The 18,606-nt window shown below is 44.8% G+C and overlaps 1 pseudogene; it reads left to right on the top strand.

Annotated features, from left to right (window-relative positions):
• Positions 1 to 504: 504 nt before the first annotated feature.
• LOC119358360 overlaps positions 505 to 18,606 on the top strand; it is a 41,615-nt pseudogene continuing 23,513 nt past the window's right edge.

Raw genomic sequence — 18,606 nt, 5'->3', positions numbered from 1 at the left:
GAATGGTGGCCTTCCGCCGTTGTGTGTGGGTAACTGCCTGGATGGCCTCTCTCTATGAGCACAGAACAACGTGTTCCTTTTCGTATATACTATAAAGAAATCTTTGAGAGAGTGAATCAACCGCATCCTTTATCGATGATGATTTGGACAATGCATGGTTCAGATGCAAAAGCCGGAGGTCTTCATCTTTTTCTAAAAAAATCGATGATGATTTGGACACCCTGCAGGTACGTGTCCAACAGACACCACCGCTTTGGAGAGACGGGAGGAGATTATCCACATAATTATTTACACGTTAATTATTTTTCTAATAATTTGGTACACATTAAATGTCGGTAGAGACACAACGTTAAATTATTCCAGCTGGCCAGCACGTGTTTGGGCGGTGGCGTAAATGTGGGTACTGTTAGCCGACGGGGACGTACTACCAGCTGCCCAATCAAGGTCGTCCATGCTACTAATTCGAGCCATCGCTTCCAGCCATCTTTCTCTAGCACGGTTGTCATGGCAGCATCCACCCTAGCGGACACCTTGCTCGACTCTTCCCACCCCATCGCTTCTGACTCTGGCGCGCTCGCGTCCATAGCCAACCGCAGCCAGCCGCGCCCTCCAACCCTCCTACCGGCGGCATTGTCTGGACCTGGCACGAGCGCGGTGTGTGCTCTCCACGGCCCAGACACAACCATCCAAGTCCAAGGTACTCAATTTGGTGAACAGTATAGTAATATCAAGTATGAAAGTTCTTCAACGTCTTTTTTATCAAAGGACCATATAGTGATCCGAAATAGTAATATTTTCGCAAAACAAAAAATGATTTATGAAAAGCCACGATATATTTGTTTGTGTTTTCTTTTAAGACGGTCCCAAATTGATACGAGCCGTTCATTTGTAGCAATCCAATAGTTAGTAGTCCCTCCGTTTTTAAATATAAGTCATTTTGCTAGCAAGGTAAATAGTGTTTGCACGCAAACAAAAATAATACTTGCACCCAGCTTGACAAGGGGGGTGTCACGCCCTTCGTCTTGCTAGTTACAAAACTAAAAGCAAACAGATAGATAGTGATACAAATAAAGAAACACAAATATAAAAAAGCAATTTTGGGGAGTTTGTATTGATCGAAGAATAGAACCCGGGGCCATAGGTTCACTAGAGGTATTTCTCTTGAAAAGAAGGCAAACGACATGATAACAAATTGCGGTTGGACAATTGTCAAGAATAGCAACGAGTATGACTATGATCATTCATGGCGTAACTAATCCCATATAGGCAAGTAGATCGTTAATACAACTACATCTACTACTATTACTCCGCCACAAGACCGCTCCTCCAGCATGCATCTCAAAGTTTTGATATGTATATCCCGACGCTAGCTTCATCGCTTCCACTCCGTCGAGCCATCTTGCCAGATTGCACGGATTTTGATAGAAATTATATATGTACGCACACACAATCATCACTGAGGCTCAATACAACACACATCATATTACGCCAATTCTTCTTTCTAATCCTTTTACTTGGTATCTGTCGCAAGTTCCTGATCTATCTCCACCCTAGCTTCTGCGTAGCGCGGCCCCCATGGAGGTCGATGGGGTGGGGTAGGGGGGGGGGCACTCATCCAATGACTGATATACGTTTTTGTTTTGTTTTTCATTCTAAGATAGATTTGCGCCGCCTGTCGTCTGTGGACCCTATGTGCGCCACACTGGCTACGACTACACCGACCTCCAACTCATTCATCCCGTTGCATCCAAGGCGATCCAGCGTAGGTGCGTGTGGCCGGGGGTGCTCCGTCCGCCACTCACATCCAGCGAGCTTCCGTGTCCTGCTAAGAGCATCTCTAACAGGCGCGCCAAACTAGCGCCGCGCCGCAAAATTCTTCCTTTTAACGCGCACAACCGGAATAGCAGCTCCAGCGGGCGTGAAAATCGTGCGTGCGGGCCGAAACGCAATCGCGCGCCGCTTATTTGCTGCGCCCGCTCCCGCGCGCTCGCTCGCACCTCCCACCCCCCCTCCAGCCGCGCTGCCACCGCCGACCGCGCCACCCGGCGACCGTTCCGGCGCTTCCCCGGCCTATCCTTGCCCCGCGCGCGCTTTCTCCGGCCCCCCTCTAGGCCCTCCGCCCCGCGCACGTGCTGGTCCGCCGACGAACAACGTCCGCGCGCTCGCTGCCGCTCGGCGCCCGCTAGGCGTTCGACAAAACGCCTAGAAGGTATGTATTGCTCAAAAGCCATGAATTTCGTGCATGTTGATTGTAGTTTTTTTATTTATAGCATAGTATTCAACATTGTAGATGAGTTCCTCGTATGATTCTTCCGAAGAAGAATTTGATATGGAAGTGGAGGAGGATCTTGCAATGATCCTAGCTATGCATATTAATAAAAAACCGAAACACGGTGGTTCGGTTATGGGTCGGCAAAAAATTTGGAGGGATAGGGTCGATGCCCACAACAGATTGACCAGGCATTATTTTGCGGAGAATCCCACATACCCCGAGTCGTATTTTCGTCGCCGGTTTAGGATGAGCACCGAGTTGTTCAGGCGCATTGCAGAGAAACTAGCGAGCCATGACCGCTTTTTTCAGCAAAGGAGGAATACCGCCGGAGAGCTCGGGCATAGCACTTTTCAGAAGGTGACAGCCGCTTTGCGTATGTTGGCATACGGTATACCGGCTGATCTAGTTGATGATCACTTGGCTATGGGTGAGAGCCAAGCCATCATGTGTGTCAAGCGCTTCGCTGTCGGAATTGTGCAAGTGTTTGGCGAGGAGTATTTGAGATCTCCCAACGCTGAAGACTGTTGGGTTTCGTAGTAATTTCAAAATTTTCCTACGCACACGCAAGATCATGGTGATGCATAGCAACGAGAGGGGGAGAGTGTGATCTACGTACCCTTGTAGATCGACAACGGAAGCGCTAACTTGGTTGATGTAGTCGTACGTCTTCACGGCCCGACCGATCAAGCACCGAAACTACGGCACCTCCGAGTTCTAGCACACGTTTAGCTCGGTGACGATCCCCGGACTCCGATCCAGCAAAGTGTCGGGGAAGAGTTCCGTCAGCACGACGGTGTGGTGACGATCTTGATGTACTACTGTCGCAGGGCTTCGCCTAAGCACCGCTACAATATTATCGAGGACTATGGTGGAAGGGGGCACCGCACACGGCTAAGAATATGATCACGTGGATCAACTTGTGTGTCTAGGGGGTGCCCCTGCCTCCGCATATAAAGGCTCAAGGGAGGGGGGCCGGCCGGCCAGGAGAGGCGCGCCAGGAGGAGTCCTACTCCCTCCGGGAGTAGGACTCCCCCGCTTTCCTAGTTGGAATAGGATTCGCGGAGGGGGAAAAAGAGGAGAGAGAGGAGGAAGGGGGGCCGGCCCCCTCTCCTTGTCCTATTCGGACCAAGGGGTGGAGGGGCGCGCAGCCCATCTCTGGCCACCTCTCCTCTCTTCCACTAAGGCCCACTAAGGCCCATATACCTCCCGGGGGGTTCCGGTAACCTCCCGGTACTCCGGTAAAATCCCGATTTCACCCGGAACACTTCTGATATCCAAACATAGGCTTCCAATATATCAATCTTTATGTCTCGACCATTTCGAGACTCCTCGTCATGTCCGTGATCACATCCGGGACTCCGAACAACCTTCGATACATCAAAATGCATAAACTCATAATATAACTGTCATCGTAACCTTAAGCGTGCGGACCCTACGGGTTCGAGAACAATGTAGACATGACCGAGACACGTCTCCGGTCAATAACCAATAGCTGAACCTGGATGCTCATATTGGCTGCTACATATTCTATGAAGATCTTTTATCAGTCAGACCGCATAACAACATACGTTGTTCCCTTTGTCATCGGTATGTTACTTGCCCGAGATTCGATCATCGGTATCCTATACCTAGTTCAATCTCGTTACCGGCAAGTCTCTTTACTCGTTCTGTAATACATCATCCCGCAACTAACTCATTAGTTGCAATGCTTGCAAGGCTTAAGTGATGTGCATTACCGAGAGGGCCCAGAGATACCTCTTCGACAATTGGAGTGACAAATCCTAATCTCAAAATACGCCAACCCAACATGTACCTTTGGAGACACCTGTAGAGCTCCTTTATAATCACCCAGTTACGTTGTGACGTTTGGTAGCACACAAAGTGTTCCTCTGGCAAACGGGAGTTGCAAAATCTCATAGTCATAGGAACATGTATAAGTCATGAAGAAAGCAATAGCAACATACTAAACGATCGGGTGCTAAGCTAATGGAATGGGTCATGTCAATCAGATCATTCAACTAATGATGTGATCCCGTTAATCAAATAACAACTCTTTGTCCATGGTTAGGAAGCATAACCATCTTTGATTAACGAGCTAGTCAAGTAGAGGCATACTAGTGACACTCTGTTTGTCTATGTATTCACACATGTATTATGTTTCCGGTTAATACAATTCTAGTATGAATAATAAACTTTTATCATGATATAAGGAAATAAATAATAACTTTATTATTGCCTCTAGGGCATATTTCCTTCAGTCTCCCACTTGCACTAGAGTCAATAATCTAGATTACACAGTAATGATTCTAACACCCATGGAGCCTTGGTGCTGATCATGTTTTGCTCGTGGAAGAGGCTTAGTCAACGGGTCTGCAACATTCAGATATGTATGTATCTTGCAAATCTCTATGTCTCCTACCTGGACTAGATCCCGGATGGAATTGAAGCGTCTCTTGATGTGCTTGGTTCTCTTGTGAAATCTGGATTCCTTCGCCAAGGCAATTGCACCAGTATTGTCACAAAAGATTTTCATTGGACCCTATGCACTAGGTATGACACCTAGGTCGGATATGAACTCCTTCATCCAGACTCCTTCATTCGCTGCTTCCGAAGCAGCTATGTATTCCGCTTCACACGTAGTGTTGGGTTTCGTAGTAATTTCAAAAAATTTCCTACGCACACGCAAGATCATGTGATGCATAGCAACGAGAGGGGAGAGTGCTGTCTACGTACCCACGCAGACCGATTGTGGAAGCGTTGACACAACGTAGAGGAAGTAGTCGTACGTCTTCACGATCCAACCGATCAAGCACCAAAACTACGGCACCTCCGAGTTCGAGCACACGTTCAGCTCGATGACGATCCACGGACTCCGATCCAGCAAAGTGTCGGGGAAGAGTTCCGTCAGCACGACGGCGTGGTGACGATCTTGATGTACTACAGCAGCAGGGCTTCGCCTAAACTCCGCTACTGTATTATCAAGGACTATGGTGGCTGGGGGCGCCGCACACGGCTAAGGAATAGATCACGTGGATCAACTTGTGTCTTTCTGGGGTGCCCCTGCCTCCGTATATAAAGGACTAGAGGGGGGAGGCTGGCCGGCCAAGGGTGGCGCGCCAGGAGAGTCCTACTCCCTCTGGGAGTAGGATCCCCCCCCCCCCAATCGTAGTTGGAATAGGACTCCTTGAGGGGGGAAAGAGAGAGAGGGGGGCCGGTCACCTCTCCTAGTCCTAATAGGACTAGGGGAGGGGGGAGGCGCGCGGCCACCATGGGCTGCTCCTTTCTCCTTTCCACTAAAGCCCACTAAGGCCCATATAGCTCCCGGGGGGTTCCGGTAACCTCCCGGTACTCCGGTAAAATCCCGATTTCACCCGGAACACTTCCGATATCCAAACATAGGCTTCCAATATATCAATCTTTATGTCTCGACCATTTCGAGACTCCTTGTCATGTCCGTGATCACATCCGGGACTCCGAACAACCTTCGGCATATCAAAATGCATAAACTCATAATATAACTGTCATCGTAACCTTAAGCGTGCGGACCCTACGGGTTCGAGAACAATGTAGACATGACCGAGACACATCTCCGGTCAATAACCAATAGCGGGACCTGGATGCCCATATTGGCTCCTACATATTCTACGAAGATCTTTATCGGTCAGACCGCATAACAACATACGTTGTTCCCTTTGTCATCGGTATGTTACTTGCCCGAGATTCGATCGTCGGTATCCAATACCTAGTTCAATCTCGTTACCGGCAAGTCTCTTTACTCGTTCTTTGATACATCATCCTGCAACTAACTCATTAGTTGCAATGCTTGCAAGGCTTAAGTGATGTGCATTACCGAGAGGGCCCAGAGATACCTCTCCGACAATCGGAGTGACAAAACCTAATCTCGAAATACGCCAACCCAACATGTACCTTTGGAGACACCTATAGTACTCCTTTATAATGACCCTGTTACGTTGTGACATTTGGTAGTACCCAAAGTGTTTCTTCGGTAAACGGGAGTTGCATAATCTCATAGTTATAGGAACATGTATAAGTCATGAAGAAAGCAATAGCAACATACTAAACGACCGGGTGCTAAGCTAATGGAATGGGTCATGTCAATCAGATCATTCTCTTAATGATGTGATCCCGTTAATCAAATAACAACTCATTGTTCATGGTTAGGAAACATAACCATCTTTGATTAACGAGCTAGTCAAGTAGAGGCATACTAGTGACACTTTGTTTGTCTATGTATTCACACATGTATTATGTTTCCGGTTAATACAATTCTAGCATGAATAATAAACCTTCATCATGATTATAAGGAAATAAATAATAACTTTATTATTGCCTCTAGGACATATTTCCTTCACGTAGATCCCGCCACGACGCTCTGTTTAGAACTGCACCAACTGACAACTCCACCATTTAATGTAAACACGTATCCTGTTTGCGATTTAGAATCGTCTGGATCAGTGTCAAAGCTTGCATCAACGTAACCGTTTACGATGAGCTCTTTGTCACCTCTATATACGAGAAACATATCCTTAGTCCTTTTCAGGTATTTCAGGATGTTCTTGACCGCTGTCCAGTGATCCACTCCTGGATAACTTTGGTACCTCCCTGCTAGACTTATAGCAAGGCACACATCAGGTTTGGTACACAACATTGCATACATGATAGAGCCTATGGCTGAAGCATAGAGAACATCTTTCATTTTCTCTCTATCTTCTGCAGTGGTCGGGCATTGAGTCTGACTCAACTTCACACCTTGTAACACAGGCAAGAACCCTTTCTTTGCTTGATCCATTTTGAACTTCTTCAAAATCTTGTCAAGGTATGTGCTTTGTGAAAGTCCAATTAAACGTCTTGATCTATCTCTATAGATCTTTATGCCTAATATGTAAGCAGCTTCACCGAGGTCTTTCATTGAAAAACTCTTATTCAAGTATCCCTTTATGCTATCCAGAAATTCTATATCATTTCCAATCAGTAATATGTCATCCACATATAATATCAGAAATGCTACAGAGCTCCCACTCACTTTCTTGTAAATACAGGCTTCTCCAAAAGTCTGTATAAAACCAAATGCTTTGATCACACTATCAAAGCGTTTATTCCAACTCCAAGAGGCTTGCACCAGTCCATAAATGGACCGCTATAGCTTGCACACTTTGTTAGCTCCCTTTGGATCGACAAAACCTTCCGGTTGCATCATATACAACTCTTCTTCCAGAAATCCATTCAGGAATGCAGTTTTGACATCCATCTGCCAAATTTCATAATCATAAAATACAGCAATTGCTAACATGATTCGGACAGACTTAAGCATCACTTGAACTTGCCGAAACCCTTTTGCGACAAGTCGAGCTTTGTAGACAGTAATATTACCATCGGCGTCAGTCTTCTTATTGAAGATCCATTTATTCTCAATTGCTTGCCGATCATTGGGCAAGTCAACCAAAGTCCACACTTTGTTCTCATACATGTATCCCATCTCATATTTCATGGCTTCAAACCATTTTGCAGAATCTGGGCTCACCATCGCTTCTTCATAGTTCGTAGGTTCATCATGATCTAGTAGCATGAGTTCCAGAACTGGATTACCGTACCACTCTGGCGCGGATCTCACTCTGGTTGATCTACGAGGTTCAGTAGTATCTTGTTCTGAAGTTTCATGATCATTATCATTAGCTTCCTCACTAATTGGTGTAGGTGTCACAGAAATAGTTTTCTGTGATGCACTACTTTCCAATAAGGAGCAGGTACAGTTACCTCATCAAGTTCTACTTTCCTCCCACTCACTTCTTTCGAGAGAAACTCCTTCTCTAGAAAGTTTCCGAACTTAGCAACAAAAGTCTTGCCTTCGGATCTGTGATAGAAGGTGTATCCAATAGTCTCCTTTGGATATCCTATGAAGACGCATTTCTCCGATTTTGGTTCGAGCTTATCAGGTTGAAACTTTTTCACATAAGTATCGCAGCCCCAAACTTTCAGAAACAACAACTTTGGTTTCTTGCCAAACCATAGTTCATAAGGCGTCGTCTCAACGGATTTTGATGGTGCCCTATTTAACGTGAATGCGGCCGTCTCTAGAGCGTATCCCCAAAACGATAGCGTTAAATCAGTAAGAGACATCATAGATCGCACCATATCTAGTAAAGTACGATTACGACGTTCGGACACACCATTACGCTGTGGTGTTCCGGGTGGCGTGAGTTGCGAAATTATTCCACAATTTTTCAAATGTACACCAAACTCGTAACTCAAATATTCTCCTCCACGATCAGATCGTAGAAACTTTATTTTCTTGTTACGATGATTTTCAACTTCACTCTGAAATTCCTTGAACTTTTCAAATGTTTCAGACTTATGTTTCATTAAGTAGATATACCCATATCTGCTTAAGTCATCTGTGAAGGTGAGAAAATATCAATATTCGCCATGAGCCTCAATATTCATCGGACCACATACATATGTATGTATGATTTCCAACAAATTTGTTGCTCTCTCCATAGTACCGGAGAACGGTGTTTTGGTCATCTTGCCCATGAGGCACGGTTCGCAAGTACCAAGTGATTCATAGTCAAGTGGTTCCAAAAGTCCATCAAAATGGAGTTTCTTCATGCGCTTTACACCGATATGACCTAAACGGCAGTGCCACAAATAAGTTGCACTCTCATTATCAACTCTGCATCTTTTGGCTTACAACATTATGAATATGTGTGTTACTACTATCGAGATTCAACAAGAATAGACCACTCTTCAAGGGTGCATGACCATAAAAGATATTACTCATATAAATAGAACAACCATTATTCTCTGATTTAAATGAATAACCGTCTCGCATCAAACAAGATCCAGATATAATGTTCATGCTTAACGCTGGCACCAAATAACAATTATTTAGGTCTAATACTAATCCCGAAGGTAGATGTAGAGGTAGCGTGCCGACTGCGATCACATCGACTTTGGAACCGTTTCCCACGCGCATCGTCACCTCGTCCTTAACCAATCTTCGCTTGATCCGTAGTCCCTGTTTCGAGTTGCAAATATTAGCAACAGAACCAGTATCAAATAACCAGGTGCTACTGCGAGCATTAGTAAGGTACACATCAATAACATGTATATCACATATACCTTTGTTCACCTTGCCATCCTTCTTATCCGCCAAATACTTGGGGCAGTTCCGCTTCCAGTGACCAGTCTGCTTGCAATAGAAGCACTCAGTTTTAGGCTTAGGTCCAGGTTTGGGTTTCTTCTCTTGAGTAGCAACTTGCTTGCCGTTCTTTTTGAAGTTCCCCTTCTTCTTCCCTTTGCCCTTTTTCTTGAAACTAGTGGTCTTGTTGACCATCAACACTTGATGCTCCTTCTTGATTTCTACCTTCGCAGCTTTCAGCATCACGAAGAGCTCGGGAATAGTCTTGTTCATCCCTTGCATATTATAGTTCATCACGAAGCTCTTGTAGCTTGGTGGCAGTGATTGAAGAATTCTGTCAATGACGCAATCATCTGGAAGATTAACTCCCAATTGAATCAAGTGATTATTATACCCAGACATTTTGAGTATATGCTCACTGACAGAACTGTTCTCCTCCATCTTGCAGCTATAGAACTTATTGGAGACTTCATATCTCTCAATCCGGGCATTTGCTTGAAGTATTAACTTCAACTCCTGGAACATCTCATATGCTCCATGACGTTCAAAACGTCGTTGAAGTCCCGATTCTAAGCCGTAAAGCATGGCACACTGAACTATCGAGTAGTCATCAGCTTTGCTCTGCCAGACGTTCATAACATCCAGCGTCACTCCTGCAGCAGGCCTGGCACCCAGCGGTGCTTCCAGGACGTAATTCTTCTGTGCAGCAATGAGGATAATCCTCAAGTTATGGACCCATTCCATGTAATTGCTACCATCATCTTTCAACTTTGCTTTCTCAAGGAACGCATTAAAATTCAACGGAACAACAGCACGAGCCATCTATCTACAATCAAACATAAACAAGCAAGATACTAATCAGGTACTAAGTTTCATGATAAATTTAAGTTCAGTTAATCAAATTAATTAAGGAACTCCCACTTAGATAGACATCCCTCTAATCCTCTAAGTGATTACGTGATCCAAATCAACTAAACCATAACCGATCATCACGTGAGATGGAGTAGTTTTCAATGGTGAACATCGTTATGTTGATCATATCTACTATATGAGTCACGCTCGACCTTTCGGTCTCCGTGTTCCAAGGCCATATCTGTATATGCTTGGCTCGTCAAGTATAACCTGAGTATTCCGCGTGTGCAACTGTTTTGCACCCATTGTATTTGAACGTAGAACCTATCACACCCGATCATCACGTGGTGTCTCAGCACGAAGAACTTTCGCAACGGTGCATACTCAGGGAGAACACTTCTTGATAATTTAGTGAGAGATCATATTATAATGCTATCGTCAATCAAAGCAAGATAAGATGCATAAAAGGATAAACATCACATGCAATCAATATAAGTGATATGATATGGCCATCATCATCTTGTGCTTGCGATCTCCATCTCCGAAGCACCGTCGTGATCACCATCGTCACCGGCGTGACACCTTGATCTCCATCGTAGCATCGTTGTCGTCTCGCCAAGCTTGTGCTTCTACGACTATCGCTACCGCTTAGTGATAAAAGTAAAGCATTACATCGCGATTGCATTGCACATAATAAAACGACAACCATAAGGCTCCTGCCAGTTGCCGATAACTCGGTTACAAAACATGATCATCTCATACAATAAAATTCAGCATCATGTCTTGATCATATCACATCACAACATGCCCTGCAAAAACAAGTTAGACGTCCTCTACTTTGTTGTTGCAAGTTTTACGTGGCTGCTACGGGCTTAAGCAAGAACCAATCTTACCTACGCATCAAAACCACAACGATAGTTTGTCAAATAGACTCCGTTTTAACCTTCCCAAGGACTGGGCGTAGCCATACTTGGTTAAACTAAAGTTGGAGAGACAGTCGCCCGCAAGCCACCTATGTGCAAAGCACGTCGGGGGAACCGGTCTCGCGTAAGCGTACGCGTAATGTTGGCCGCCGAACCAAAGTATGACATGCTGGTAGGCAGTATGACTTATATCGCCCACAACTCACTTGTGTTCTACTCGTGCATATAACATCAACATAAATAACCTAGGCTCGGATGCCACTGTTGGGTTTCGTAGTAATTTCAAAAAAATTCCTACGCACACGCAAGATCATGTGATGCATAGCAACGAGAGGGGAGAGTGCTGTCTACGTACCCACGTAGACCGACTGCGGAAGCGTTGACACAACATAGAGGAAGTAGTCGTACGTCTTCACGATCCAACCGATCAAGCACCGAAACTACGGCACCTCCGAGTTCGAGCACACATTCAGCTCGTTGACGATCCCCGGACTCCGATCCAGCAAAGTGTCGGGGAAGAGTTCCGTAAGCACGACCGCGTGGTGACGATCTTGATGTACTATAGCAGCAGGGCTTCGCCTAAACTCCGCTACAGTATTATCGAGGACTATGGTGGCTGGGGGCGCCACACATGGCTAAGGAATAGATCACGTGGATCAACTTGTGTCTTTCTGGGGTGCCCCTGCCTTCGTATATAAAGGACTAGAGGGGGGAGGCTGGCCGGCCAAGGGTGGCGCGCCTGGAGAGTCCTACTCCCTCTGGGAGTAGGACCCCCCAATCCTAGTTGGAATAGGACTCCTTGAGGGGGGAAAGAGAGAGAGGGGGGCCGACCACCTCTCCTAGTCCTAATAGGACTAGGGGAGGGGGGAGGCGCGCGGCCACCTTGGGCTGCTCCTTTCTCCTTTCCACTAAAGCCCACTATGGCCCATATAGCTCCCGGGGGGTTCCGGTAACCTCCCCGTACTCCGGTAAAATCCCGATTTCACCCGGAACACTTCCGATATCCAAACATAGGCTTCCAATATATCAATCTTTATGTCTCGACCATTTCGAGACTCCTCGTCATGTCCCTGATCACATCCGGGACTCCGAACAACCCTCGGTATAACAAAATGCATAAACTCATAATATAACTGTCATCGTAACCTTAAGCGTGCGGACCCTACGGGTTCGAGAACCATGTAGACATGACCGAGACACGTCTCCGGTCAATAACCAATAGTGGGACCTGGATGCCCATATTGGCTCCTACATATTCTACGAAGATCTTTATCGGTCAGACCGCATAACAACATACGTTGTTCCCTTTGTCATCGGTATGTTACTTGCCCGAGATTCGATCGTCAGTATCCAATACCTAGTTCAATCTCGTTACCGGCAAGTCTCTTTACTCGTTCTGTGATACATTATCCCGCAACTAAATCATTAGTTGCAATGCTTGCAAGGCTTATGTGATGTGCATTACCGAGAGGGCCCAGAGATACCTCTCCGACAATCGGAGTGACAAAACCTAATCTCGAAATACGCCAACCCAACATGTACCTTTGGAGACACCTGTAGTACTCCTTTATAATCACCCAGTTACGTTGTGACATTTGGTAGTACCCAAAGTGTTCCTCCGGTAAACGGGAGTTGCATAATCTCATAGTTATAGGAACATGTATAAGTCATGAAGAAAGCAATAGCAACATACTAAATGACCGGGTGCTAAGCTAATGGAATGGGTCATGTCAATCAGATCATTCTCTTAATGATGTGATCCCGTTAATCAAATAACAACTCATTGTTCATGGTTAGGAAACATAACCATCTTTGATTAACGAGCTAGTCAAGTAGAGGCATACTAGTGACACTTTGTTTGTCTATGTATTCACACATGTATTATGTTTCCGGTTAATACAATTCTAGCATGAATAATAAACCTTCATCATGATTATAAGGAAATAAATAATAACTTTATTATTGCCTCTAGGACATATTTCCTTCACGTAGATCCCGCCACGACGCTCTGTTTAGAACTGCACCAACTGACAACTCCACCGTTTAATGTAAACACGTATCCTGTTTGCGATTTAGAATCGTCTGGATCAGTGTCAAAGCTTGCATCAACGTAACCGTTTACGATGAGCTCTTTGTCACCTCTATATACGAGAAACATATCCTTAGTCCTTTTCAGGTATTTCAGGATGTTCTTGACCGCTGTCCAGTGATCCACTCCTGGATTACTTTGGTACCTCCCTGCTAGACTTATAGCAAGGCACACATCAGGTTTGGTACACAACATTGCATACATGATAGAGCCTATGGCTGAAGCATAGAGAACATCTTTCATTTTCTCTCTATCTTCTGCAGTGGTCGGGCATTGAGTCTGACTCAACTTCACACCTTGTAACACAGGCAAGAACCCTTTCTTTGCTTGATCCATTTTGAACTTCTTCAAAATCTTGTCAAGGTATGTGCTTTGTGAAAGTCCAATTAAACGTCTTGATCTATCTCTATAGATCTTTATGCCTAATATGTAAGCAGCTTCACCGAGGTCTTTCATTGAAAAACTCTTATTCAAGTATCCCTTTATGCTATCCAGAAATTCTATATCATTTCCAATCAGTAATATGTCATCCACATATAATATCAGAAATGCTACAGAGCTCCCACTCACTTTCTTGTAAATACATGCTTCTCCAAAAGTCTGTATAAAACCAAATGCTTTGATCACACTATCAAAGCATTTATTCCAACTCCGAGAGGCTTGCACCAGTCCATAAATGGATCGCTATAGCTTGCACACTTTGTTAGCTCCCTTTGGATCGACAAAACCTTCCGGTTGCATCATATACAACTCTTCTTCCAGAAATCCATTCAGGAATGCAGTTTTGACATCCATCTGCCAAATTTCATGATCATAAAATACAGCAATTGCTAACATGATTCGGACAGACTTAAGCATCACTACGAGTGAGAAGGTCTCATCGTAGTCAACCCCTTGAACTTGCCGAAACCCTTTTGCGACAAGTCGAGCTTTGTAGACAGTAATATTACCATCGGCGTCAGTCTTCTTCTTGAAGATCCATTTATTCTCAATTGCTTGCCGATCATTGGGCAAGTCAACCAAAGTCCACACTTTGTTCTCATACATGTATCCCATATCATATTTCATGGCTTCAAACCATTTTGCAGAATCTGGGCTCACCATCGCTTCTTCATAGTTCGTAGGTTCATCATGATCTAGTAGCATGACTTCCAGAACAGGATTACCGTACCACTCTGGTGCGGATCTTACTCTGGTTGATCTACGAGGCTCAGTAGTAACTTGATCTGAAATTTCATGATCATCATCATTAAATTCCTCACTAATTGGTGTAGGTATCGCAGAAACCGGTTTCTGTGATGAACTACTTTCCAATAAGGAGCAGGTACAGTTACCTCGTCAAGTTCTACTTTCCTCCCACTCACTTCTTTCGAGAGAAACTCCTTCTCTAGAAAGTTTCCGAACTTAGCAACAAAAGTCTTGCCTTCGGATCTGTGATAGAAGGTGTATCCAATAGTCTCCTTTGGATATCCTATGAAGACACATTTCTCCTATTTTGGTTCGAGCTTATCAGGTTGAAACTTTTTCACATAAGTATCGCAGCCCCAAACTTTCAGAAACAACAACTTTGGTTTCTTGCCAAACCATAGTTCATAAGGCGTCGTCTCAACGGATTTTGATGGTGCCCTATTTAACGTGAATGCGGCCGTCTCCAAAGCATAACCCCAAAACGATAGCGGTAAATCAGTAAGAGACATCATAGATCGCACCATATCTAGTAAAGTACGATTACGACGTTCGGACACACCACTACGCTGTGGTGTTTCGGGTGACGTGAGTTGCGAAACTATTCCGCATTGTTTCAAATGTACACCAAACTCGTAACTCAAATATTCTCCTCCATGATCAGATCATAGAAACTTTATTTTCTTGTTACGATGATTTTCAACTTCACTCTGAAATTCATTGAACTTTTCAAACGTTTCAGACTTATGTTTCATTAAGTAGATATACCCATATCTGCTTAAGTCATCTGTGAAGGTGAGAAAATAACGATATCCGCCACGAGCCTCAATATTCATTGGACCACATACATCTGTATGTATGATTTCCAACAAATCTGTTGCTCACTCCATAGTACCGGAGAACGGCGTTTTAGTCATCTTGCCCATGAGGCACGGTTCGCAAGTACCAAGTGATTCATAATCAAGTGGTTCCAAAAGTCCGTCAGTATGAAGTTTCTTCATGCGCTTTACACCGATATGACCTAAATGGCAGTGCCACAAATAAGTTGCACTATCATTATCAACTCTGCATCTTTTGGCTTCAACATTATGAATATTTGTGTTACTACTATCGAGATTCAATAAGAATAGACCACTCTTCAAGGGTGCATGACCATAAAAGATATTACTCATATAAATAGAACAACCATTATTCTCTGATTTAAATGAATAACCATCTCGCATCAAACAAGATCCAGATATAATGTTCATGCTTAACGCTGGCACCAAATAACAATTATTTAGGTCTAATATTAATCCCGAAGGTAGATGTAGAGGTAGCGTGCCGACCGCAATCACATCGACTTTGGAACCGTTTCCCACGCGCATCGTCACCTCGTCCTTAGCCAATCTTCGCTTAATCCGTAGTCCCTGTTTCGAGTTGCAAATATTAGCAACAGAACCAGTATCAAATACCCAGGTGCTACTGCGAGCATTAGTAAGGTACACATCAATAACATGTATATCACATATACCTTTGTTCACCTTGCCATCCTTCTTATCCGCCAAATACTTGGGGCAGTTCCGCTTCCAGTGACCAGTCTGCTTGCAGTAGAAGCACTCAGTTTCAGGCTTAGGTCCAGACTTGGGTTTCTTCTCTTGAGCAGCAACTTGCTTGCTGTTCTTCTTGAAGTTCCCCTTCTTCTTCCCTTTGCCCTTTTTCTTGAAACTAGTGGTCTTGTTGACCATCAACACTTGATGCTCCTTTTTGATTTCTACCTCCGCAGCTATCAGCATTGCGAAGAGCTCGGGAATAGTCTTATTCATCCCTTGCATATTATAGTTCATCACGAAGCTCTTGTAGCTTGGTGGTAGTGATTGGAGAATTCTGTCAATGACGCAATCATCTGGATGATTAACTCCCATTTGAATCAAGTGATTATTATACCCAGACATTTTGAGTATATGCTCACTGACAGAATTGTTCTCCTCCATCTTGCAGCTATAGAACTTATTGGAGACTTCATATCTCTCAATCCGGCCATTTGCTTGAAATATTAACTTCAACTCCTGGAACATCTCATATGCTCCATGACGTTCAAAACGTCGTTGAAGTCCCGGTTCTAAGCCGTAAAGCATGGCACACTGAACTATCGAGTAGTCATCAGCTTTGCTCTGCCAGACGTTCACAACATCTGGTGTTGCTCCAGCAGCAGGCCTGGCACCCAGCGGTGCTTCCAGGACGTAATTCTTCTGTGCAGCAATGAGGATAATCCTCAAGTTACGGACCCAGTCCGTGTAATTGCTACCATCATCTTTCAACTTTGCTTTCTCAAGGAACGCATTAAAATTCAACGGAACAACAGCACGGGCCATTTATCTACAATCATACATAAACAAGCAAGATACTATCAGGTACTAAGTTCATGATAAATTTAAGTTCAATTAATCATATTACTTAAAGAACTCCCACTTAGATAGACATCCCTCTAATCCTCTAAGTGATTACGTGATCCAAATCAACTAAACCATGTCCGATCATCACGTGAGATGGAGTAGTTTCATTGGTCAACATCACTATGTTGATCATATCTACTATATGATTCACGCTCGACCTTTCGGTCTCCGTGTTCCGAGGCCATATCTGTATATGCTTGGCTCGTCAAGTATAACCTGAATATTCCGCGTGTGCAACTATTTTGCACCCGTTGTATTTGAACGTAGAGCCTATCACACCCAATCATCACGTGGTGTCTCAGCACGAAGAACATTCGCAACGGTGCATACTCAGGGAGAACACTTCTTGATAATTAGTGAGAGATCATCTTATAATGCTACCGTCAATCAAAGCAAGATAAGATGCATAAAAGATAAACATCACATGCAATCAATATAAGTGATATGATATGGCCATAATCATCTTGTGCTTGTGATCTCCATCTCCGAAGCACCGTCATGATCACCATCGTCACCGGCGCGACACCTTGATCTCCATCGTAGCATCGTTGTCGTCTCGCCAATCTTATGCTTCCACGACTATCGCTACCGCTTAGTGATAAAGTAAAGCATTACAGCGCGATTGCATTGCATACAATAAAGCGACAACCATATGGCTCCTGCCAGTTGCCAATAACTCGGTTACAAAACATGATCATCTCATACAATAAAATTTAGCATCATGTCTTGACCATATCACGTCACAACATGCCCTGCAAAAACAAGTTAGACGTCCTCTACTTTGTTGTTGCATGTTTTACGTGGCTGGTACGGGCTTAAGCAAGAACCAATCTTACCTACGCATCAAAACCACAACGATAGTTTGTCAAGTTGGTGCTGTTTTAACCATCACAAGGACCGGGCGTAGCCACACTCGGTTCAACTAAAGTTGGAGAAACTGTCACCCGCAAGCCACCTATGTGCAAAGCACGTCAGGAGAACCGGTCTCGCGTAAGCGTACGCGTAATGTCGGTCCGGACCGCTTCGTCCAACAATACCGCCGAACCAAAGTATGACATGCTGGTAAGCAGTATGACTTATATCGCCCACAACTCACTTGTGTTCTACTCGTGCATATAACATCAACATATAAAACCTGGCTCGGATGCCACTGTTGGGTTTCGTAGTATTTTCAAAATTTTCCTACACACACGCAAGATCATGGTGATGCATAGAAACGAGAGGGGGAGAGTGTGATCTACGTACCCTTGTAGATCGACAACGGAAGCATTAACTTGGTTGATATAGTCGTACGTCTTCACGGCCCGACCGATCAAGCACCGAAACTACGGCACCTCCGAGTTCTAGCACACGTTCAGCTCGATGACGATCCCCGGACTCCGATCCAGCAACGTGTCGGGGAAGAGTTCCGTCAGCACGATGGTGTGGTGACGATCTTGATGTACTACTGTCGCAGGGCTTCGCCTAAGCACCGCTATAATATTATCGAGGACTACGGTGGAAGGGGGCACCGCACATGGCTAAGAATATGATCAGATGGATCAACTTGTGTGTCTAGGGGGTGCCCCTGCCTCCGTATATAAAGGCTCAAGGGAGGGGGGCTGGCCGGCCAGGAGAGGCGCGCCAGGAGGAGTCCTACTCCCTCCGGGAGTAGGACTCCCCCCCTTTCCTAGTTGGAATAGGATTCGCGG

The sequence above is a fragment of the Triticum dicoccoides genome, chromosome 2A (assembly GCF_002162155.2).
Source record: "Triticum dicoccoides isolate Atlit2015 ecotype Zavitan chromosome 2A, WEW_v2.0, whole genome shotgun sequence".
Lineage (NCBI taxonomy): Eukaryota > Viridiplantae > Streptophyta > Magnoliopsida > Poales > Poaceae > Triticum > Triticum dicoccoides.
This window is presented reverse-complemented; position numbering and strand designations above follow the sequence as displayed.